The 27,674-nt window shown below is 34.9% G+C and overlaps 1 long non-coding RNA gene across 2 annotated transcripts; it reads right to left on the bottom strand.

Annotated features, from left to right (window-relative positions):
• LOC127838294 (uncharacterized) lies at positions 1-27,674 on the bottom strand. Of its 2 annotated transcripts, none has more exons than XR_008029761.1 (3): positions 27,535-27,674; positions 17,968-18,084; positions 1-3,100 (listed from the first exon to the last, which is right to left on the bottom strand). It is a non-coding gene; the product is annotated as an uncharacterized LOC127838294 (long non-coding RNA). The 2 variants fall into 2 exon arrangements; XR_008029762.1 differs by lacking the exon at positions 27,535-27,674 and adding an exon at positions 23,273-24,083.

The raw sequence follows: 27,674 nt of genomic DNA, 5'->3' as shown, positions 1-27,674 counted from the left end.
TTGATAATATACTCTTGGTTTATTAAGACATCAACAATAAGCAACATGTATGCATGAGCACATGATATAGTAAATATGATTTATATATAAATTAAGAAATGTTTCAGTTGAGAAATGCATTTCTCATTGAATCACATGTTATTAAAACCATCATTTTGAATAGAAATTACACATGCAGTAACAACCAGCTGCAAACAAATTGTTTCTTACATGATTACTTATGCATGTCAAGGATAGGAAATTACACACATAAGGAATGAAATATCCATGTGCAGGTATCAACAGTTGTCTTTGATTTAATCTATCTTGAATAATGCATACTTTTTAACATGAAAATCTCATTTTCCACAAAACACTAAATTAAAAGTAACAGGAAGGTGGTAAAAAATTCATTATTTCAGTTACAAAGCAATGAATTGAAAACTATCGGTACATACAAGTTATCTGTATAAAACATGGCATCAACTTAAAATCAGTATCAATACATGTATCACCTTAAATCCGCAGATGTTGAGTAAGATTGCCTTTTTAAACAAAAAATTATAATTGCCCTAAAATGAGTGATTTAACAATATACAAAGAACTATCATGAACCATTTTCAACATTTACTTTGTTGTTCTAAAATTTAAATATATATGCAATTTCAAACTATTTATGCAGGTAAACCATGTACACACAAAATTTTAGTACTCATCTTTACCCTTTTTTTTTATCCCCATGTTTTTTTAAAAGCGTGGGGATATTGTGTTTAGCTCCGCCGTCTGTCTATCTGTCCGTCCTGGACACTATTATCTCCTACACTATTAGCACTAGAACCTTGAAACTTACACACATGGTAGCTATAAGCATATATACGATGGTGACAGCGACGGAATTTTGATCTGACCCCTTGGCCAAAAGTTATTGGGGTCAGGGTGGGGCCGGGTCAGTGATTTTCCTGCGACCCCGATTCGAAAAAGGCTCATAACTACTGTGTCCCTTCAGATATTGCTTTCATATTTGGTATGCATGTGTATCTAGACACCACCTATCCATTCGCATACAATTTTTTACCCTTGACCTTCAACTTTGGGTCAGTTTTAAGGTTTCGAAATCTGTGACCGCGATTCGAAAAAGGCTCATAACTACTGTGTCCCTTCAGATATTGCTTTCATATTTGGTATGTATGTATATCTAGACAACACCTATCCATGCGCACACAATTTTTTTACCCCTATGACCTTGAACTTGGGGTCAGTTTTAAGGTTTCGAAATCTGCGACCGCGATTTTAAAAAGGCTCATAACTACTGTGTCCCTTCAGATATTGCTTTTATATTTGGTATGCATGTGTATCTGGACAACACCTTTCCATGCGCATGAAAATTTTTTATCCCTGTGACCTTGACTTTGAACTTTGGGCCAGTTTTAAGGTTTTGAAATCTGTGACCGCGATTCGAAAAAGGCTCATAACTACTGTGTCCCTTCAGATATTGCTGTCATATTTGGTATGTATGTGTATCTAGACAACATCTTTTCATGCGCATACAATTTTGTACATGCTACCTTGACCTTGAACTTGAGGTCAGCGTTCAGGTTTCTGAATCTGCGACCGCGATTCGAAAAAGGCTCATAACTACTGTGTCCCTTCAGATATTGGTATAATATTTGCTATGCATGTGTATCTGAACAACACCTTACCATGCGCATACAATTTTTGACCCCTGTGACCTTGACCTTGAACTTTAGGCCAGCGTTTAGGTTTCGAAATCTGCAAACACGATTCGAAAAAGGCTCATACCTACTGTGTACCTTCAGATATTGCTTTCATATTTGGTATGCATGTGTATCTGGACAAGACCTTTCCATGCGCATTAAAAAGTTTTGACCCCTGTGACCTTGACCTTGAACTTAAGGTCCGCGTTTAAATTTCGAAATCTATTAAGTGGTTATCTACCCAATCAGAAGAAGTGCAAGCATTTTCATCGGACAAAGGAATTATTCAACAATGAAGCTTGTGTATTGAAAACATATATAGAGTTACACAGTAGTGGCGCAGAGATGTTTTTAGTAGTCAATTATTTGTGTTTATTCATCTGTGAAATGGTTTAGCTCATCCATCTAATGTTTATACAAGGGATTATAAAATATTGGTTCAAAGGGACACCTGTATTTTAGAGAAGAGATAGAATGCAGTCAAGCATAAAAAGCATGAGAAACTCATGGAATAGCGCCTCAAGAATCTATAAAAGGGCTGAAACTTTCAATTTGTTCAATCACACTTTTAGACTCATTATGAAAATCTTTCAAAATGTTCAAGTGTGAAAAATGTGACAAACAATTTAAAGCAAAAAGGACTCTTGAACAGGCACATCAATGACAGACATGAAATTTAACATTTTCATTGTTGTGTACAAGATTGCGATATAAAATTTCTGAGACGCTACTATTTAGTCAACCATTTAACCTCAAAACATAACTTTTCCAAAGCAGAAGCATGAAGATTGGCTATAACAGAGCAAGTTCAGCCATCTCATTCCAATGAGGATGATATGTACATAATGGACGTCAGTGAAGTTGATTCAGTATTAGATTTTTTAGGAGAGCAGGATGAGGACCTAAATCCAAGTGAATTTTACTCTTGTATTAAGGACTTCGATTTTAACATTTTCACCGCCACCAGAATCAACAAAGCCTCGACTATGCATGGCCCCATTACCAAACCTAGGGCGCCCCTGGGTCAAACATGCGGCGTGGGGATACTCGTCGGCCTCTGCCGCGCCATTTCTAGTTTTAATTTTAAATTGTAGTTGACCTTGATTTATTTTTAAAGCCTGGTTTAAATACATCAACTATATTGTGCAATACAAACATCACACACAAAGCTATCTTGGGATGTAGGTTGTGAGACGCAGACCTCATGCAGCCATCGTTTGCAAACGTCGGATGATATCCATTTTAATGCCGTGCGGGTCTTTACAGTGGAGTGAACGAGTCGCACAGATATGTTTGCCGCACTTCATGAATCAGAAGTCTGTGTTTCACGACTAGTCTCGATAAACTGAAACATGGGCCTGTCGCAACATTGTGGGATGCTTTTTCCTGACCAAACATTCGGCAGTCTGGAAATAAAGTAAAAGTCATTCATACATAACGTAAAAAACAACAACATTTGTTTGCAATAAGAAAAGCATTATATTCACTAGATTAAGTGTTCACAAAAAATACTATTTCTGAAAATAAAATTGCAAGAACGATAGTTTGACAGTGAAAAGTATTCATGTTTTATGCATCATAAATATACAATCACATTAAGACACAAAAAAACTACTTTTTATACAAAATAATATAATGGAGCAAAGAGAATGCTGTATTTCATTATATGACACATTAATAAATTAAAATATGAGTAATCTTCTTGTTTAACCTAATTTTCAGGGTTATTTGACAAAAGTGGGACTCTATAACACAGTTTGAAATATCATGACCTTTATAAATTAAAGGAAAATGCAAGGCTCTAAAAACCAATGCACCAACAGAAAGGTACGATGATTATATTCTACATTCTCCCATTATTTTGTTGAATAAAAGTTAATGAAGATCTTTACTAAGCAAACTAGAGCTTTGTCACAGACGTGATGTATACCCCCACGTGCCGCATTGACACAGACTATTTTGCATGCTGTCTTTACAAAACAAGAGAATTAAATTTATGGCGATTTTTTAGAATTATAATGCCATTATCATTTATGGCCATTTCGACTTTTGAAATCTTGAATTCTTTCGCATGACATGCCGTCCAAATTTATGGCCATTTTTTTACTTGTGAACTCCAAGTGTGACCTAGACCTTGGAGTTATCGACATAATTCTTTCGCATGACACATCGTCCAATGACTGTGAACAAATGTACCAGGTTTTTTTAAAATCTCACAATAAATGACATAGTTATGGCCCGGACAAGATCATTTATGGCCATTTTTGACCTTTGAACTCACAGTGTGAACTTGACGTTGCAGATATCGACGTAATTCTTTCGCGCGACACACCGTCCAATAATGGTGAACAAATGTGCCAAATGATTTTAAAATCTCACAATGAACAACATTGTTATGGCCCGGACAAGCTCATTTATGGCCATTTTTTACCTTTGAATTCATGTTTTAAAGGCTTCATTTCCATCCCTTAGATACTGATGAGCAGCAAACAGCATAAAACCTGAACAGTCCGCAAGTGACTCGAGTTACTCGCAAGCTGTTCTGGTTTATGCTGTTTGCACACAGCCATTTTCACTTTGCTTCTGAGTGGGAAAGGGTAAAATAATTTATCTCCATCCTAAAAGAAATGTACTTTAAAAATGTACTTTACAACACACATGAAGTAAATGCATGAAGTAAACATTGGACTTTCATAAAATGAAAGTAAGCGATTGAAACAACAGCATGTGGTTGGTTGATAGTTGCCAGGATAAAGCATTAGACATCCTTCTTTAACATCAACAGGCACTAAATGTTTATGTTACCCCAGTTCAAACAAATCTTAAGTTTGCTGATGACATAACCAAGCCATATCAATACATCCCAAGAGTGCAGTATAGACATAGAAACCTATCAAGTCAAAGAATGGAAGGTGATAGATAAATGAAGCCAACACAGAATCCTTACAAACAAATTGTAATTAATCCAAAGAATAAAATTAGCAAAATGATCTAAGAATTAACCCAAAGGATAAGAAATGAAGCCAAAGACTACTAAGCTTACAGATTTAAGAAAACAAATGAGGAATCCGGCTATGTACATTAATAAAGTATATAGCATAAACAAGAAATTCAGTAAGACAGTAAAAAAACATATAATAATACATAATCCAGTCAAATAATATGGGAATTCAGACAAAAAGGACGGATTTTAGATTCCATTGAAAGAATAGGGAATCCAATCAATGAATCCACTTAATAAGAAATCAAGTCAAAGATTAATAAAACCAGCTAGGAGTCACAGAATATGAAATACAGAATACAGTCAAAATTGCTAAATTGTATGAGAAATCAAGTCAAAGAATAAAGAATCCAGTCACAGAATAAGAAATACAATCTTGCCAAATAATGAGATATCAAGTAAAAGAATACACACAATTAAGTGTCATTCAATAAGAATCCAACCAAAGAAAACAGAAAACAAACTGGCAAAGGATTAATGTAAACTACAACATTTACACTACTGGCATACCATACAAATTAACACAAACATCAATACCTATACTATCATAACCCAATCATTATACAAAGTAATGATAGAGTCAATAATGCAATACTTCAATGGAAATTGTGACAGGGTCATTGTATTATTGTCATAAACCTGCATAGCTGGGTTATACAAACCTCTGCTGGGTCATGATACACCTTTGAAAAAGTGGTTGATGGTTTGTTTGACTCTTTCAGTGCTGGAACCAAATTTTGAAGGCCTTTGCAAACAGTTTGGATCCAGATGAGACGCCACAGATCGTGGCGTCTCACCAGGATCCAAACTGTTTGCTATTTTGATAGTATTTTTTGAAAAAAAATCGAAGAAAATGCTTATTTAAGAAATTAAGCAGACAACATTTTAGCAGACGACAAATTTCCCAGCATGCAAAGGGTTGATCTTAAGTGTGTCATTTGCTTGATGGGACACCTTGCTAATACAAGACCTTTCATACATAAATTAGTTACGGTTGGAAATAGATTAATTATCTAATTAGCGCTGACATATGATGCTCTCACATGCTAATCCCCAATTAGACAGGGTAGCGCATCAGTTTGGTTAGCTGATGAAGGCTATTTGTTGATGTAATGTTCTCAATCAAATAGTCATTAACCCATTTATGCCAAGTGGACTCTCCCATCCTTCTAGATTGGATCAATTTATTTCCAAAATTAGGGATGTCTAGTATATTTATTTCTATATTTAGAATATTTCTTACAGAAATTCCTTAAAGCAAACAGCGCAGACCCAGATGAGATGCCGCATCATGCGGCGTCTCATCTGGGTCTAAGCTGTTTGCAAAGTCCTTTTTTTCAGGACGCTAGGCATAAATGGGTTAAAATTTTGTGTCATTGACCTATAAAAAATATGTTTGATATTTGAGAAATTATAATAAACAAAAGTTATGTGTTTGTAGGGTATATATTTAATTTAATGTGATTGACCTAGAATATGTTTTAACATTTGTTCGGTAGAAATGCGTTTTAAATTTGATATATTTTGTATCATGTTTTGATGTATGATATATATTTGACGGTCGGCTACAAATGAATGGATAATAAGATATGATATGTTAAGAATTTCATTTATTTGAAAACGTTGAATAAATTAAAAGTTGCATAAATTTCATATATATAACGGATGGTTGCAACTGAATGTCTGATGATGGAGTTGTATGGATTGGTGAATTTTAGCTTATGCAATTTTATACCACTATGACATTCTTTACGGCCAATATGAATGCTGATTTTGAGGGGAATAATGAAAAGTGAGATGTTTGAGACTGCTGAGATAACTGATCACTATATCAGGGTTACAAATTGAAATGAAGTTCACACTGTATGGTTTCTATGTAGTAAGAGAAGCATTAAAATTTGAGTCGCGTTTTGGGAAAACTGGGCTTTGAGCATGTGCATATAGTCTTGTCCCAGAGCATGTGCGTATAGTCTTGTCCCAGAGTATGGTTTGAGGGTTGGGTTGGAGCGTCCTCATGTGCGTATAGTCTTGTCCCAGATTATGGTTTGAGGGTTGGGTTGGAGCGTCCTCATGTGCGTATAGTCTTGTCCCAGATTATGGTTTGAGTGTTGGGTTGGAGCGTCCTCATGTGCGTATAGTCTTGTCCCAGATTATGGTTTGAGGGTTGGGTTGGAGCGTCCTCATGTGCGTATAGTCTTGTCCCAGATTATGGTTTGAGGGTTGGGTTGAAGCGTCCTCATGTGAGTATAGTCTTGTCCCAGATTATGGTTTGAGGGTCGGGTTGGAGCGTCCTCATGTGCGTCTAGTCTTGTCCCAGATTATGGTTTGAGGGTCGGGTTGGAGCGTCCTCATGTGAGTATAGTCTTGTCCCAGATTATGGTTTGAGGGTTGGGTTGGAGCGTCCTCATGTGCGTCTAGTCTTGTCCCAGATTATGGTTTGAGGGTTGGTATGGAGCGTCCTCATGTGCGTATAGTCTTGTCCCAGATTATGGTTTGAGGGTTGGGTTGGAGCGTCCTCATGTGCTTCTAGTCTCAAGTGAGCTAAAAATATATCATGCAACGTTTTATCAGGCAGATATCAATGTGGTGGTATGATAAATTCTAATACACTGTGCTTTATGACTAAAATATCAGTAAATTACACATAGTTTGCATAGCATCTTGTTGAGATTTTTTCAAATCATATTATAAGTTAACAAATTGAATCTCAGCTCAGATATCCTTAGTTTGACCTATTAACAATTTTTCGACTCTTCTATGCCATCTGATCACAAGAAAAATCTGATTATTGAAAATAAAACATGTCCATTTTAGTGAAATAAGGGCTACACAGACCAAAAAATTGTCCTAAATTAAAAAAAAACATTCTCTTTTTCAACACAGGTTTCAAGGTTATATGAAAACATACTTTTATTCATATTTCCTGGTTTAGCATTTGCAATTAGTACACTGAATACAAACAAAAAAGAAAATTAAGAGTATTATATCAATATTTCTTTGTCCATTATAGAAAGGCATTACAGAAATAATACCGGTACATGTTTGTTTCTGTCTTTTCTCATCAAGATCGTTTTTTGTATACAGAGGGTAAACAGAATAGAGCTATCACTACAGGTGATACAAACATACCCTGCAATACCAAATACACAAATATAGACAAACATGTTTCATTGTGACTATAAACTATGTGAAAAGTGATATTTCATTTGAATGTGACATTTTATGATGCTATCCCGCTTTTAATGATATACAAGGCGCCTACCAGGCTACTGAACACCTGAATATATGCTATCCAACTGAAATAAATCCACCTATCCTAAACGAATTAACATAATTGATGTGGTATGTGATATCAAAATTATATGACAGAGTTGTTAATGGTATCATATTAACACCAAAAAAATGTTATTTTTTAATTCACCACATGACATGGCAGTAAAGTTTTATTCGACTGAAAAGAGATTATAGCTGATATGGTTACGAAATGTTAAATTTTTATATCATTATAAATGTAAATTTAGTTACCACGGGAATATCATGTTTCTTTGTATGATAAATACCCTGCTTTGGAATTTGTTAATTCCATCTTTCAATTGAATCACATAAAATGAAAATGAAATACATAACAAAATATTAAGAAAAAAGCAAGTGTTATACAGAGGATAAAACCCCTTTCCATAAACCCCTTTAAAAAGCTATGTGCACTAATAAGGTAAAGTAATTATTACTTGGCATACAGGATGTAAACACTGAAAAGGGGTGTAAACAAACCAGAGCTGTCCCAAGCCATCTTTGTGACCTTGACTGTCCCATCAAGCTTTTTGGATTATTGACGCAAAGCGGCAATAATACACAGTAGCCAATCTTCAGCCTAATTTGCATATTACTGCAAACTTCGGAGCACTTCTGTCTACGCCGCAGAACTAACTCTCTGTTAACGCAATTTGACGATAAAAGCCGTTACCGAGAAAAAGTATCCGAATGTACTATAATCGATTCACACAGGCGATATTTTGTTTGTATATCTCTTTTTAATACTTTCCTATTGTTGCGGCAATAATACACAGTAGCCAATCTTCAGCCTAATTTGCATATTACTGCAAACTTCGGAGCACTTCTGTCTACGCCGCAGAACTAACTCTCTGTTAACGCAATTTGACGATAAAAGCCGTTACCGAGAAAAAGTATCCGAATGTACTATAATCGATTCACACAGGCGATATTTTGTTTGTATATCTCTTTTTAATACTTTCCTATTGTTGTGAAAATGTTAGTACATGCGCATTGAAAATGCACGGAAATAGCCGATATGAAAATGCACGGAAATAGCCGATCATATCGGCTATTTCCGTTATTTAACGGTGAATAGGTTGTCAAATAGTGCGGGGTTAACATGTACACAATGTCTTGCTAAGCTTTTCTTTTTGAGGATATGTAGTAACAAAATGACAAACCCAATTATTTTTTAACGTTCAGTCTATCTAACGGTCACCGGGTCAAATCTTAGAAAATCCTAACAACCACAGAGGCACAATTTTAATCCAATCTTTATGAAACTTGGTCAAAATGTTTGTCTATGAAATCTGTGTTATATGAGGTAAAAAAAAACTAGGCCTAAGAGTCAAATCTTAAAAAATATTATAACCCACTGTAAATGCCACAAGTTTGATCCAATCTTCATGATACTTGGTCAATTTGCCTCATATGATACTTTGAACTAGTTCGAATCTGGGTCTTGTGGGGTCAAAAACTAGCTCACATGGTCAAATCAAAATAAAGATTTACATGAGCGTGCCACAAAAGCCTCTTCTGTGTATGCAGCAGCACGCAAACGCGCGTAAGTAAAATACGTGTTCTTCACCAGCTGGTCCGAGACTAGTAACACACTAAACATCGCAGTGGCGAAGACAGGGTTCAGAAACTTGAATGTTTTTCTAAATGAACTTAGTTTCCTTTTGAATCAGGGCCACGTTGTGAGATTTCATGTCAATAATCCACCAGTACTTTCAGTGCTTTGATTATTACTGCCATTAAGTTAGCATAAATGTAAAATTGTATTCAGTCCATTTTTGGTGGACAACTTTATGCTTTGGATTAAGTCTGATGTTTCCTTATTTCAGCCATTTCTCAAACAAGTGAATAAAAAGGAATATGAAATACACGTACAATAAACTATAACACTGACAAGTTGACATGAACACGCTATTATTATGCAAATCACATAAACTGGTTACTTAGCTGAAATTGCATGTTGAAATGAATTTGTTTAAATTAGCAATAACACATGATCTATCTGACATCAAAATATATCATTTTTGCAAACCTGAAAATAATACGCTGTAATTATTATTAGGGAGACATGCCTTATGCGTGACCATTTTTAAGTTTCGCCAAGCTGTATAATGCTCAAATATGACAACTGACATCTAAGTGTTACCTTAACCTTTAAGGGAACATGAAAGAGGTTTCTACATGTAACTGTTAAACACATTTGGCAAGTTATTTAAGAAGTGCATAATTACTATTGAAGTACCAGTTTGGATTGACCATTGACCTTTTAGTCTGACTTTGAGCCGGGAACATGGGTCTTAACACAAACTGGTGAACATTTGTTGTCAGTTATTGCTCCATTAATGACAAAGTAACAGTTTGGACAAATTTTACCTTCGACCTGTAAGTGTGCCCTTGACCTTTAAGTAAGGTAGACAGGTGTAACATGTTAAACACCGCCTCCTAATGATGGTCTTTTGTAATTATTAATTTTAAAATTGCATGCTGAATGATGTGCTGAATGATGTAGTTACTGTCTGTACAAACCCGAACACACACATGCATACAGTAACAGACACACAAATGTGCACTCATACACTCAACCATTTTTACAAATAATTATCGTTGTTTCTGAAGATGTCTCAAATAAAAAAGAAAAGAAAGATATGTCAAAGACATTACCCACGTAAACCATCTATTGCTTTGTCAGAGGCTTTGCAAATCTGCCATGGTTTAGTGCATGTGCAAATAATTCAGGAACATTTACATAACTTCGATTGAAAATTGTGTCATTTTACATCTACATTTAGTGGTAATTACATATTTTAAATCAAGCACTTAACAAATTTAGAAATAGTTCACTTCACAGACAATTGGACGAACAGTAAAACTGCCATATTCCACCCTACTGGGGGCATACAAACAAAAATTGCACTGGGGGTTCAAAACCCAGGACAAAAAGAAGCAAATACTAAAACATAACCACTAGACTTGCCTGCCCTGAGGGTTCAATACCCAGGACAACAAGGAGCAAATACTAAAACATACGGAATCCTGATAGTGCCATATATAATCTTGCACTTCTTTCATCAAGGGCGAAACTAGAAACACGAAGCGATACTTGATATTTTTCTTGACAGTCGCGGCGACCCACGATATTTTTCTTAAAAGTCGCGGCGACGCACAATATTTTTCTTGACAGTCGCGGCGACGCATGATATATTTAATTCGATATATCGACCTTGTGTAGGTGATGATGATGTGGTCGATCTGGTTCTGGGTCCTGCTGTCTGGTGATGTCCATGTAAGTTTGTGGATCTCCTTGTGCGCGAACAGGGTCCCTCCTATGACCAAGTCGTTCTGTTGGCAGAATTGACTAGTCTCTCCCTGTTGTTGGTGATCACATCCACTCCATGTCTTCCCATGGTCCTCTTTTTGTCTTTGTTGTCGCAGCAAACCTTAGCATTGAAGTCGCCGAGCAACATCAGCATGTCGTGTTGGGGGATGTCCTTCTTGACAGTCGCGGCGACCCACAATATTTTTCTTAAAAGTCGCGGCGACGCACAATATTTTTCTTGACAGTCGCGGCGACGCATGATATATTTAATACGATATATCGACCTTGTGTAGGTGATGATGATGTGGTCGATCTGGTTCTGGGTCCTGCTGTCTGGTGATGTCCATGTAAGTTTGTGGATCTCCTTGTGCGCGAACAGGGTCCCTCCTATGACCAAGTCGTTCTGTTGGCAGAATTGACTAATCTCTCCCCGTTGTTGGTGATCACATCCACTCCATGTCTTCCCATGGTCCTCTTTTTGTCTTTGTTGTCGCAGCAAACCTTAGCATTGAAGTCGCCGAGCAACATCAGCATGTCGTGTTGGGGGATGTCCTTTGAAACACTTTGAAGGCGTCGTAGAATGCATCCTTTTCCTCTTCTTCTGCGTCGTCTTCTTCATATATAGAAACTTAATAGCATTGATTTTAAAGGTTTTGTAAGTATGATTTAAATTACAGTAATTAAACAATTGCAATATCAAAGCTACTAATTCACAAAAATCTGACATGCAAATTGCACATAAAGTTATACAAATAAAATGTTGATAAGTTTCCAATTCTTATTGGAATGGGTTAAATAAACCATTGGCTAATTTGCTTAAATATCATATTGAACATTATTCAGCTTAAAGGAAACATAATAAAACAAGAAACCGTCGGAGACCGGTGATCAATGCTCCCCAAAGGGTTTTTTTGTCACAATATTGCACTATATATTCAGATAAAAGGAAACGTCTTGAGGGCACAGTAGTTGGGGGGACAATAATTGCTTTATAGAAAATTTCAAAGGGCGATAACTCTGTGAATATACATCCGACCAGACCCCGCTAATAATACGCACATCTCTTCTTGGTAGTGAAGCTTCCCATAAAGTTTCATTGAATTACGGTCATTAGTTGCTGAGAAATAGCCCGGACAAGAATTGCACTATATGTACAGTTAATGGAAAATTTCAAAGGGCCATAACTCTGTGAAAAATCATCCGACCAGAACCCGCTGATAATATGCACATCTCCTCTTGGTAGTGAAACTTCCCATAAAGTTTCATTGAATTCCGGTCATGAGTTGCTGAGAAATAGCCCGGACAAAAATTGTGCACGGACGGACACACAGACGAACAGAAGAAGCGGCGACAATATGCTCCCCCCAAAATAAATTTTGGGGGAGCATAAAAAATGTTTGTGGATATTTGAGCATGTCTATTTCACACAAAGGAATCTTCTTTAGGTGTAAAATATCTCATTTGTTGAGCTATTCAAAATCCTGTGGGGAATATTGAATAGTTTTAAAACATTATACAAACTGGTTGGACCATAGAACATTATTTTGTTCCCCATAAAGCTGTTTGAAATGTTTCTGAACTAAAGGATTACAGTAGCTTAAAGGGGTATACATGTAATAACGCTGTTTTTAATTTACTATAAACCTTATTTAAGCAATACATATTCTCTCTTTTCAAGCAGAAATTTATAATGAAACATTGTTATATTTATGAATTTTTTTAGACAAGATTGAAAAAATGCCCTTTATCACTCACCTGGGTTATGGGGCATGGCCAAAATTTACCCCGGGGGCATGTTTTCAACAGTTTTTTTTCTCAAAAAGCCAAAATCTGAGGCCTACACCATTCATCAGAAGTGTATTAGAGTACAATGCATTATGGGACACAACTTTCATTGGACGAGCAAATTTTATTTAGATTAAATGCAATACGATCATGTACAAATAATGTTTTATTGTGTCATACAAATTATGAAAAAAAAGTGCTTCCTGGGAACTTTCTGATAACCGTAACGGGTAAAAATGAAAATGAATATCTGTTAACAGTTACACTGCGTTAGCATGTATATAAATCATCTTCATAATTTCATTTATTTTTCTTACACATACAGCTCTGATAGGGAATACATGTAATAAACACTGACTCTTTAGTTTTTCACAACTTTATTGGCATTACACAACAGATAAACACCAATTAGCTGTCGAAAGTGGTTTAACCTCTACACAGTTAAAAATCTAAAATTGGTGAAACGGACAATAAAGCAATGAAGCTGTGATCGTCGCTATCTTTGTACCGGATTGCTGAATTTTGAATTTCAGATTGTCAGTTTGCGAAGTCATTTTTTGCCATTTCCCCATCGGCCGAATATTTATTATTTCGGTTATTTACAATGTATCCTAGTTTGCGGAATGCATATTTCCAATTCCCATGTTGCCGACTCCTTTTCATCGTGAAACAAGGTGAATGACGGCCAAACAACGCGGTAAGTAGCGTGTCCATCCCCCGGGAAGTGTCACCCATCGAGAAAAAAGAACACTGCTGACGGGCTTTTTGTGTCTGTACTGTAGTCAGGCAAATATAAAATATGGGCTCTCAGTTGTAGTGACAGCCATTTTGTAAAAATGTTTTTTGTCACTTTGACCTTGACCTTTGACCTAGTGACCTGAAAATCAATAGGGGTCATCTGCGAGTCATGATCAATGTACCTATGAAGTTTCATGATCCTAGCCATAAGCGTTCTTGAGTGATCATTGGGAAACCACTTTACTATTTCGAGTCACTGTGACCTTGACCTTTGACCTAGTGACCTCAAAATCAATAGGGGTCATCTGCCAGTCATGATCAATGTACCTATCAAGTTTCATGATCCTAGGCATAAGCCTTCTTGAGTTATCATCCGGAAACCATTTTACTATTTCGGGTCACCGTGACCTTGACCTATGACCGAGTGACCTCAAAATCAATAGGGGTCATCTGCGAGTCATGATCAATCTACCTATGAAGTTTCATGATCCTAGGCCTAAGCATTCTTGAGTTATCATCCGGAAACCACCTGGTGGACGGACCGACAGACCGACAGACCGACCGACATGTGCAAAGCAATATACCTCCTCTTCTTCGAAGGGGGGCATAAATATGAAATGACATTGAAATCCTTCTAGGAATGCACAAATTACAGAGATGATACTAATTTCATACAGAATACTCACACACATACACACACAAGAACTCAGAATTAGAGGTAAGGTGTGACTAAAATATGCCCTCCTCAATAATGGCCAAATGTTCGAACAAGTTCGTTAAATTGCTGATCACCAGTGGATTTTAAATTGAAAGTTTCAGCTATGGTTCTCATATTGCAGCCATTACTAGTCAAAGGCTTCGAGTGATTTGGAAGGTATGATATGAAAGAAATTCAATTTATTGTAGATCTTTTTCAAATTGCCTGACACTACACTCACACAAAGAAATTTGCGGAGCGATTATATCTTATAAATATATTACAATGTTCAGGTATTCAATGGGTAGGGTAATCTGATTATACGAGCTATTGAAGCATGGGTACTGAATAATTTTTAAATGTCATAATTGGACCTAAGAACATTTTTAAGGCATAGCATGTCCATTATAATTATTTAAGAGTGTTATCAATTCAAGTCATCAAATAAGCAATGTCAAGTTTGTGCCATTAGTATTGTCAGAGAGAAATATGTTAATAGATCTGTTATTCAGCTTTTAAAAATGTATTTCACATTCCAATAAATCTAAGTTAAATTTTATACTCCATGTACATTTCTGTTTTGCAAAATTATTGTAAAGCTATTGGTTGGTCACAAGTGATACATTATCTTGTGCTTCTAAATTTCTTAATTTTATAATCATACATGTACTTCACATATTTATACATAAACCATAAACTGCAATAATGGGGTTAGACTTTACCATGGTTTTAGATAGAGTTTACCTGTCTGAATATTGCTGATCTAACAGTAAGTGGTTATTTGTTGGAAGAAAGTGTCAAGACAAGGAAAATAAATGAATGCCAGAATTTGTGTATGGATATCAGTATGTAATATCTGAATACTATAATGATAACTATATAAATCAGTTTTGATAGCCGAGATATTAAGTCTTGTTTGTATATTCTTTTAGCAAAGATCTTTAATAAGTAATAAGTCATATATAATAACTGTATATTCAAAACAAGAGGGCCATGATAGCCCTGTATCGCTCCACTGTTTTTTCTTTGCGAAAAAAAACGTGCAATGCGCATGGGTTGAAATGTACTCAAGCATGTGACTTTCTCTTTCTATCCCTCGTCCCACTGGGGGTTTAAAGTTGGAAGGGTGAGCATTTTTATAAATGGAAAAAGTTACTAGCGTGTTAACTAAACAGACTTAAAAGCCCGGGAATTGTTGCACAGGTCCTTTGCTTATAACGTAGGTACATTTATCTCTCCAAAAGATATTGTCTTTCTTTCTATTTCACATATTTTTAAGACGCCGACGATCAAATCTACGCATTTGATTTGAAACAGATTCTCAAGACCCATAGGAATGAAAATGCCTTAAACCTTTACCAAACGACACATTTTGGACTTTCCCAATTTGAAAGAGGTTGCAGATGTCAATTAAATTAAAATGGAATATGAAGGAAATGATCAGGTAGGGTAGAAATAATTGTGATAAAAGGAGAAATTGCTCATCAACCCACACATCCCTTAGACCAACAGGCCTGAGAATATTATGATAATCTAAAGATTATTTCTTTATATTTATAAATGTTTTTAATTAAGTAATACATTTGACTTCTAAGATCAATTCATAACTTATATTAAGAAAATTATAAAATGGTCAGAAATATATATGGATTGTTGAGCAATTGACAAACATATCCACAATTCATGAGTCATGATTCACAAATGGAACAATGAATCATTAGTTATTAAAAAGCAGCATATACGATAGTTAAGAACATTGCACTTCATTAATTTCAACACCTTCTCTTGGATACAAAGTTTGAGTTTACCTTGCAGTATCATATATTGACTTTTCTTGAAATAATTATGTTCATGGAAGTTGTGTTTTTAAAATCAATAATATATTATTAAACTGGTTTTAACACTACAAAAAAAGACATGAAATTAACATGTCATCCAAAATATTTTCATCCAGATATATGGTCACTTTCAACATATTTAAATAAAACCCGACTTTTTTCAGTTTGTAAGAAAAACATTCATAACACATATGTTCTTACTTCAATGCCTTTGTAAGCAGTCACCATCTGACCTAAAATGGCACTAAATTACAGGGTTTTATCTCATGTTTACAAGATGTTGATGTTGTTGTTGGTCACAGCCAAACGGCCGCAGTAATCTCCACTGGTAAACGTCATATGTTCAGTTTTGTGACCCCCGGGGCCGGGTCAAATTTGAGCCCAGGGAAATAATTTGAACAAATTTGGTAGAGGACTATTAGATATCACTACATACCAAATTTAGTAGCCCTAGGCTCTATAATTAAGAACAAGAAGATTTTTAAAGTTTGCACACAATAGGCCTTATTTAAGCATATGTTCATTTTTGTGACCCCTGGAGCAAGGTCAAATTTGTTCCCAGGGGCATAATTTGAACAAACTAGGTAGAGAACTATTATATGTCACTACCTACCGAATTTAGTAGAAATAGGTCCAATGGTTATGGACAAGAAGATTTTTATAGTTTGCACAAAATGGGCCCAATATAAGCATATGTCCAATTTTGTGACCCCTGGGGAACGGTCAAATTTGATCCCAGGGGCTTAATTTGAACAAACTTGGTAGAGGACCATAAGATGTCATTACATACCAAATTTGGTAGCCCTATGCCATACGGTTAGGACAAGAAGATTTTTAAAGTTTGCACAAAATAGGCCTTATATAAGCAAATTTTCGATTTTTGACACCCCCAGGGCAGGGTCAGATTTGACCCCAGGGGCATAATTTGAACAAACTTGGTAGAGGACTATTAGATGTCACTACATACCAAATTTGGTAGCCCTAGGCCCAATGGTTATGGATGTAAAGATTTTTAAAGTTTTCACAAAATAGGCCTTATATAATAAGCAAATTTTCAATTTTTTGACCCCCCAAGGCAGGGTCAAATTTGAGTCATGTTGGTAAAGAAGTATGCACAATATTAAAGCAATATGTCAAGGGACATAGGAAATATTTGGGGTGGTTCGCAAACTTTTACATAGAGTTATTAATAATATGCATATTCTAAGTGGAAAAAAGGCCATTATTCTTATAAAATGATTGATACAGTTGTCTGCTCTTGTTTGTAAGTTGGGGTCATGTTGGTAAAGAAGTATGCAAAATATTTAAGAAATTTGTCAAGGGACATAGGAAATATTTGGGGTAGTACGCAAACTTTAACATTTGCACGCTTACGCTTACGGGAAGCCGATCCCGGGTTGAGTAGGATAGCTCCACTATATATATTTCATATACAATAGACAAGCTAAAAATTAATGTCTTCTAGTGCATCTGGGGCATCACCAGCCTTACCAGCTGTTTCACAAGAAAGAGAGCAATCCTTTGTCACAACTTCCATAAACTTGTCTGCGTTGAAGTTTTACAAGAATGGTTGAATATGAGCACCAAATATATTCTCTCCCAAGTACCTTGGTATGTTTTGCTGGTTGTGTGCATGTTGCAATGTTGGTGGAACTCTGGTTGAGCCAAGTTCTGGACCACTGTTACCGTCATATCTTCTAATGGTGAATCATTGGCATCATCTCCTGCATCACAAAATCGAAAGCTTAATCACAACATCAATCTACATAACTGTCCAGTGTCCATCTAATTATTGTATTCAGGAAATGATTCATAAGACATGCTTGCCAAGAATTGTATGTTAAGAACTCATTTTGATGAAATAAAGAGTTTTTGGAGGTTAATTCTTATTTTCAAAAACCCTAATTGAAGGGCAAGTCATCATTTTGATAAAATGAATTGTGTATCAAGTCCTCACTTTTATGATAAATCAATTGTATGTCAAGTCCTCACTTTTATAATAAAATAAGTTTTGTGTAAAGTCCTCATTTTGATTGATAAGAATTTTTTTGAGAAAGTTCTTATTTTAAAAAACTGGAGTCATCATTTTGATAAAATGAAGTGTGTATCAAGTCCTCACTTTTATGATAAATCAATTGTATGTCAAGTCCTCACTTTTATAATAAAATAAGTTTTGTGTAAAGTCCTCATTTTGATTGCAAATAATTTTTTTGAGAAAGTTCTTATTTTCAAAAAACCTAATTGAAGGGCAAGTCATCATTTTGATAAAAAGAAGTGTGCATTAAGTCCTCACTTTTATGATAAATCAATATGTGTGTCAAGTCCTTACTTTTATAATAAAATAAGTTTTGTGTAAAGTCCTCATTTTGATTGCAAATACTTTTTTTAAAAAAGATCTTATTTTGAAAAAACTAATTAAAGGGGAAATCATCATTTTGATAAAATGAAGTGTGCATTAAGTCCTCACTTTTATGATAAATCAATCTGTGTGTCAAGTCCTCACTTTTATAATAAAATAAGTTCTGTGTAAAGTCCTCATTTTGATTGATTAGAATGTTTTTGAGAAAAATCTTATTTAACAAAAAAAAACTACATTGTAATTGAAGGAAAAGTATTATTTTGATCAAATGAATTGTGTATCAAGTTCTCACATTTATTTGAGAAAATTATTATTTTCCAAAAAAAAAAATTGTAGGACAAGTCTTTATTTTCATCAAATGAATTGTGTGTCTTAAGTCCTCACTTTAAATTATATAAAGATTTTTGGGGAAAATTCTTATTTGCAAACAACTAATTTAGGGCAAGTCTTCATTTTGATAAATAAATTTTATATGAAGTCCTCACTTTTATAATATAAACAACAAGAAAATTCGTTTAATTGATATCCCCCACCAAATAAATTTTGTTTATTGATGGGTGAATAACTTAATTAAAGCTTATTTGTAGGGTTGTGCCTTTTCTTACTTTTTTGTAGTTACATCATACAAAAAAAACAAAGGGCAATATCTCTTATTTAAAAAAGTGTAGGGGTATGGTTCTTGTGCATGGAGCTTCTCCTTATTAATATCTATACGCCCATGAAGTTTCATGTTGAAAACTTGTATCATATCTGAGATATAGCCCTGAAAAGTTACATCATACAAAAACAACAAATGGCAATAACTCTCATTTAAGAAAGTAAAGGGTTATGGTTCTTGTGCATGGAGCTTCTCCTTATTAATATCTATACGCCCATGAAGTTTCATGTTGAAATCTTGTATCGTGTCTGAGATATAGCCCTGAAAAGTTACATCATACAAAAACAACAAAGAGCAATAACCCTTATTTAAGAAAGTGTAGGGTTATGGTTCTTCTACACGGCACTTCTCCTCATTGATATCTATAAATTCATTAAGTTTCATGATGCAAATTCTTATAATTATAGTTTCTGAGATATAGACCTGAAAAGTTTGTGATGGACAGACTAACAGATGACAGACTGACAGACTGACGGACAACACCAAAACTATATCCCTCCGCCTTTGGCGGGGGATAAAAATGTGTCAAGTCCTTGTTTACTTGACTTTGTGTTATTCTGTGATACATATATAAATTGCATTAAACGTAACAAGAAAACATTGCTTCTAAACAAACATTAATTTAACTAAACAATTAATACTGTGTGTCAGAACTGTGTTATCTAAAGATAATTGTTATTATTGCTGTTAATTGAGTACTTTATGAAAATAAACACTAAAATAATCAACACTTTGTGAGTTGCTTTTGCGCGTCTTCCTAACTACAAACTGCGTCTCAAACACCAATCATCCACTGTGGCATAATGTATGTTCTATTATTTGTGTGACACACATATTGACATTTTCTAAACTGTATTATATAAAATTTCATTAAATATAAATTATGGTTTTGCTATACATGTATTGCAAAATGTCAAATGTTTGTTGTAGACTTAATTAGACTAATACCAATTGAAGTCTGTGTTGTTTTCACACATTTAAAAATTATCAATTTTACAGATTTTTGAAATAAAGTAGCTATTTAACATAACAAGCGGGCCATGATGGCCCTTAAGAGCTCATATGAGTTCACGGACACAAATTTACCTGATAGAAGGCATGAACTTAGTAAAAGAAAAATATGATAGACCTAAAAAAAAAAGACGTGTTCATAAGGCACAGTTGCCCCCACATTCCACTTTTGCCGCAAAACTACGCTTATGTCAAACACAACCTGTTAATAGCCATATTTGACTATTGACCTGTAAGTGCGACTTTGACCTTGGAGTTCAGCCTTCTCATGTTAGCCATTTGTAAGCATTAAATTTTGGAAGTCCCAGGCATAAAATTGCACTTCAATGCTAAGAGTATAATTAAACCATTACAATGTATCACATTATAATAAATATTAATTTTTAATTTAATGTGTTTTGAACAAATGTACGTGGGTCATTCAAAAGTTGTTGTCTGGTAACCTTTTGTTGATTTAGTTATTCCAGGGTATAATCTACATGTGCGTCTCGCGTCTATGACGCACAAATTAATATCGAAATAGACGCATCGTTTTGAAATATGTGCGTCCACTCGGACGCATTGCTGAAGTGTATCCATTACCGCATACGCGAATCACGATAAACCATCTTGTGTATGAGTCAAAAGTGTAGCAATGAACGCTGAGTTAAATTAACCGAATGAGGCTTGAAGACTCCAGCAAGTCTTTTGATTGGCTCTAGTCGAGCCGCTGATGTATAATACAAACTAATTAGAATCTACCTTTTAAATAGAATGTGTTATGATATTTTCTCGAATCCCCGGATGAAAACCTGCTTTAACTTTGTGTAACTTAGTCATATATAATACAGAAAAAATGCCTCCGAAACAAGGTGTTGAAGCTTAATCCAAAACAAACAAATCTGGCAATACCTTATATTTCTGAAAGTTTTATTGAAGTATAAAATTGAAAATTGCCTTTTACAAAAAATGTCACGCAAAACCAGTACACTTGGGGCAATTTTAAGGATATTGTTCAATATATTTTGTTAATGAAGCAAGTTATTGAGAAGAATTTTCACATTTAAGTTAATCACATGGAAACACTTCTGTAAGATAGAAAAAGAACTCAAACATGCTTAATGGTATGAAAATAAATGCATGTTTTATTTAGGCTTCATTATTTTTTAAATCACCCATAGGATATGATGCGGCATTTGTCTTTACGGAATATAAAAAATATCAATCATTTTTACCCGGAACTTGGCGCTGTAATAAATTTGCTATTCTGTGTGTTCTTTTACCAAGCTTGATTAGGAATTTTTGAAAACGCGCAATGGAGAATTTCTTTCACCATTAAAAATAATAGTTCACGGATTCAAACCATAATACCTGATTAATATGTTGCTACAGTGGATTCCTGTTCTGAGCATACCATGTCAGCAAAAATTATGCTAATAACAGGAATATGCTATTAACAGGAACACACATTTTAGCATAAATATAGCAACTGGGGGCATACAATAAGTCAAATCTGTTAATAATTGATCGTCAAAGTGAAATGTAAATGCAACATTGTATATGATTGATGTTTAAGATAACTATTTATCAAATGGAATTGTATTCTAAGGTATTTGCATTTGCATTTGAGCATTTTTTAGCAGATTTAAAGCATATTTTCTTGGCATTCTGAGAATGTTCTATATGCTATAAAGACTTTAAGTGAATTCTGAATATTGGGGTTAAAAATTATGCTATTAATAGAAGAAAAATACATTAAAATATAAGAATTAATCTGTGCTTTGACATTCTATATGCTAATAACATAAATATGCTATTATCAGGTATGCTAATAAGTAGAATCCAAAAATTATCCTTCAGTCTGACAGAATTTCCTAGCCTGTCAGACCAAACATCTGACAGATTTTTTTACATTTAGCGGTGTCTGACTTGGCTTCTCACTTTTGAGTTCATGATGCTTAATGTTTTAGATTCAACACTAGTTTCTTCAACCTCACGACACCAGAGCTCCTTTGATGCAAATATACTTAAGTGGTATTAAGGGATATATTTTTTTCCCTGCAAATTGCGTTTAGTTCCTCACATCTGGTTAAAAATAAACCTGTTACCCTCCGATTGACTGTCAATTTATACAGCAAACTCCAATACATATTCCTGTTTGTATTCTTGTATGAAAATGTCCACAACATATGGGCGTAGTTATATGGGGACTGAATATTCAAATACATGTAGGTTAAGAAGTACAGTAAATGACATGACAAAATGCTGTTAGGACATATCATCATCCTTAATTCTAAACCAGCTATACATGACATTATTCTTAAGAGGGGCATTTCAGAATAAAGATAAAAAGATACAAACGATTCGCAATGGAAAAATTATTTCCTGCAAATATTTTTTATCGAAATTATTTCCGTCAAGACATGTTGTACAATAGCATGCCATGATTAAAATGAGTGTGTAAAACAATGCCTAAACTCTTTCTGCAAAGTTTGGGAAGTCTGCTTTAGGGACATTTAAATGGAAGGACAGATGAAAGGTAACTCATTATAGTGCCACCAATGTTATTATTATGCAATTTTTTCGCAGTTCAGAGCTGAAAATAACATCCCAGAACTTAATTATCCACTGCCAAGTTATTCAATAAATAGTAAATTGTAAACATTTCAATTATGAAAAAATAAACAACTTGTAATTCAGACACAACTCACATTTTACCTGTTGTTAGCTTTGAACAAGCTAATTGGCCTCGGTGAAAAATAATTTACATTGAAATTGAGAAAAGTCCTCGAGAACTCAGTGCCCCAGATAATTATTTGGGAAATAGGGTTTTCAACCATTGATTTTGAAAAATAGGGTGATTTCATTCTTCATATAGAGTGAAATGAGTAATAAAAATGCATACCTTAAAATAATTGCTGATTTACTTCCGTTGACGCTGCACACTTGTATTGATTCAATAGAACTGTAAACTATCATCATAAATTTTAATAAACTGATGTTTCCTAATATCTTTAATCCTTTAAACTGTCCATGATATAAACTTTAAAAAATGTCGACAATTTCTAACCAATGACATGCCTTTTTATACTTTTGACAGGTTTGTTAAGTCACAGACTTTCCATCATGTTTTTTGGATGTCAACTCAACTGCTGTATACACAGTTTCTAACAAAATCGATAACACGAATGATTCGGCACTTATTGGCTCTTGCTTTCTTGATTCAAAAAAGTTTGCGATCGGCTGATATTTTGGCGCAACATTCTCGGACGTCTTTCGACCTCTCTTAGCTATTTTTATTTCGCATTGTAATAGAAACTGAAAGTACAGACGCTTTACAAATACATGCACAATGGGCGACGAATTAGGTCAGATTGAAAACGCATAGCGTTTGAATAACTATGACCGTTTGCTGAGCTTGCTGAATGTAAGCGTCACCGCGTTACGATAATAATTCCAAAGAGAAAATACCTAAAATGAGCAAATCATTTTTAATCGAAGTTTTGTATCGTTAATTTGACGAATTTGCGTAAAAGTCAAATTGGTTGCGTTTTCAATACTCATGATATTGTATTTCTTTGCATTTTTAAACATTTTAATAGGGTGAAAGACGCAGATACGCAGCTTATCTGGGGCACTGAGAACTGGTTAACAGACATGATATTTTGGATAATTGTAAAAGTTAGGACATGTATGGGGAGAACGAGAAACGTAAACAATGTTAAGGTTCATGTAGAGGCTTCATTTTGAAAAATGTGGGACCCCTAGCATTGAACTCAAATTTGACTAAAGGAAGAGTGCCACATTGATAATGTATACATATATGCTTTAATGGATGTTTTTCCTTCAAACTGCTACCAATTTTGTACATCAACGTTTCATAACATCCACAAAATCAATCAAAATACAAAGAGATTTTAACACTAAAATATACATTGTTTTCAAAAATCTGAATCATGTTTATTCCACGTATTTCGGCGGAAAATTATATAACTAGTGAATGATATCGACATTGACGAGGGCAAGTTACGCTTAAATAGTAAAAAAAGTTTGCATATCTAGAAATATCAAAACTCGAACACATGTCATTTCATCACCATGGGGGCAGCCATTTTTAAATTAATAAAATAGAAAGAAACATGCTAAAAACTCACTCATCGCCTAATTGACATTCCATACGGTTGACGATGACAAATGCATTGGATTGTAATCTTTCCGTTGATGTTTGCAAACTGCACGATCAGACCTCATAAACACTCAAAAGAATAACTATGTAAGAAGTATTTCACCAATGTTTACAATCGTTGTCGAATCACATATACTTTATTATTGCGCATAAAATAGTACGCTTACAGACTGACAGAAAGATCTAGATTACTCCGTTCAATTCATCACGGTATACTATTCTATTGATAATATATAATAATACATCGCTTTAACAATCTAAAAGTAGTAATAATTCTTTTAAACGGAGTTTTTAATAACGAAAGTGAAAACAACGGAAGTTGGTTGGATATTCTGTGAGATGCACTTCGGCTCCAGAAAAACAATACAAATTAACTAAAAAGACGTGTGGGGGACAATTTTCAGCTGGAAACTATTTCAAATAGGGTAAGTGATGATATCTCTACGCGGTCATTTCTGTTATTTAGTGCGATCTCTTGCTGATTAATGTTAATAGTTGTTTTACAAGTTGCCACCAAACTGTCAAAATAAGCATGTGTTATCTCAGGTATGTGTATACACATACCCGGTTTTTTCACCACTGCACGTGGTTTCGACCGATTTGTTTTGCACGTTTTTCTACGGATCACAGCGATGGCCACGCTTTCAAATGGGTAGAAGGAATCGAAATATAAAATCAATCGTTTTGCCAATTTCTTTATATTCCTTTACAATTTTATATGTCGTCTGCAATCTATTTCAATTTGAGATGGTTTAAAATTTGCAATTTGGTTGAGAGGTAAATAACAAAATTGTTAAGCCTTTGAAATAGAATTGTGACTCTTATTATCCACCATACCTGGATTGTTAAAAAGTAGTTACGTTTTAGTTCAGAGGCGTATCCAGAAAGTTTTAAGAGGGGGGGCTCAACAGGGGAGGGTGGGGGAGGGGTGTCCCCTTCCGTCGTCGATTTTTTTTTTAATGGCACCTTGAAATGATGCGATTTCCTGCTATCTAATCAGCATTTTCATGATAAAAGTGCATGTAAAACAAATAAGAGCTTGAGTTCACACATCAAGTGTGACAGACACACGGACAGACAGACACACAGGGGTAAATCAAATGTCTCTCAAACCACTAAAGTGGTGGGAGACATTATCTGTATCCATAACTTTTTTAACAGAGTTAGATGGGTGGACCTCTTATTTAACCTTGTTGGATATCCTACTAGGTCAACTTAGGTACAACATTAAAATGTTTATGTCCATGTCCCTATGAATGGAAAGCAGGCACACAGCGGACAACCTGTCCTGACCCATTGATGATCTTAGTTTTGTCTTAACAAGTCCTTGGGCACTGATACTCCTTTCACACTCGCATGATGTGACAGGGAAGTTGGGAACACACATGATATGGACAAAACAGTGTAAATGATGGGGTACAGCTGGGAATCACAATGTGCAACAGAGCCCTGAAGGGTAGTAGGTGGGTTGGGTACACCTTTCCACCTAGCCTTCCATATAAAGTGCAACTCAGCAGGGAGGGACTGAGGGGAAGGGAGATCATCATTGAACCATTCAAGGTCACTAGCACTGATAGGAGAGGAGCACATTTGTTCAGTTATAAACTTCAATCCCATGACTGCCTTAGTCTGCAAATCACTGAATTTGGTGTCCATTTCGTTCACAAAAGTGTCAACAAAGGGAGTCGTTAGGTTTCTTGTGTAGTTTAATTCGGTTGTTGCTGCCTCGATGTTGTCACGCTTTAAGAAAATGATTTAGTTTCATATAGCAAAGTAATTCTTCATTTTTGAGTCTTTTTTAATTTTAAAAACTATGGATGAACATCAAAGCAGTAAGCCTGATTTAAAAAAAAAAATAAAATAAAATAAAAAATAATTGCCATTCATTAAGTGTACAGTTGAATTTCACTGGCAATAACTTGTTACTCAAAAGGATTATCACTCTAAAGAGCTAATACCAATTAAATTCATCAAAGAAATTACCGAAAAAATAATTATGAATGTCCATTGCGTTCGTCTAAACTCTTTAATTGCTGCCATTTGTAAACATTTATCTATAGCTAAATGTATGGATGAATGTGTCTTCTTCAGCCAATCAAATAGCACAGTTTATTACTTACAGTCAATGAAGCGTGCACTTAAGCTGACGAAGGTTAGATCGTCTGTACACATGCCTGGGGGCTAATCACACAAATCGACAGCTGTTTATGGCTTAATTAGGGACATATGACAGGAAATACACAAGTGGATTGAAACTGTAAGGGGCTCATTTTTATTAAAAATCGTGTCTAGCCAGCCAGCTGGGGGGGCTTTAGCCCCCTAGCCCCCCACCTAAATACGCCTCTGTAGTTATTTTTAGAACTATGTTTAGGATATTTATCCAAAAAAGGCAGTTGAATAAAAACTCATTTGTTGTTTTATGACAATAATTTTCTGTGAAATGTTGCTAACTTGACCTTGTATATGTATATAGCTTTGTATTTATTCAACTTAAGGTAGTGCATATCATTCCTAACTTTAGATTGAGATTTTGTAAATTAGTGTAAAAAAAGTATTGGTTTTAAACCAAAATACGAATAAAGCACACAAATATTGAATGTCAAAAATGTGTTTATGTTATTCTATCCGTCTTTAGCTTTAAAATGATATATAGTTTGACCATATTGTACCACATTCAATGAAGAAAAACCAAAGCGAAGTTTTAATGAATTTTATCCCCCCCATGAACCTTAACCAGAAAGGCACAATCACAGGCAATCGGCACCTGTGACGGAAGCAATTATTAAGAATCATTAAGAAAATAAATCGATAGAAACAGAGAACCTACACTTGCGCACCCATTGAGCAATTCTTATCAGTCATCGTCGTGATTTTCGCAAAAGTTTTAACAGCCGTTAGACATTTATGATCGATTTTCTTATTAAGCGAATGGCAACAATTTTTTGATCGACTAGTTTGCAGCCAAAATATAAAGCACTTACCGCGTGTCAATGTTAAACTTTAAACAGGTCGTCACATAAACTTGCAGAAGATGTGAAAAAGGCACCATCATGGCAGCAGCCATTTTTTCCAAACAAACCAGTTTCGCACCAAAAGGCAAATATAACAAGAGTTCTGATTG

The sequence above is a fragment of the Dreissena polymorpha genome, chromosome 7 (genome assembly GCF_020536995.1).
Source record: "Dreissena polymorpha isolate Duluth1 chromosome 7, UMN_Dpol_1.0, whole genome shotgun sequence".
Lineage (NCBI taxonomy): Eukaryota > Metazoa > Mollusca > Bivalvia > Myida > Dreissenidae > Dreissena > Dreissena polymorpha.
The sequence above is the reverse complement of the archived record's forward strand: the minus strand, read 5'-3'. Positions and strand labels throughout refer to the sequence as shown.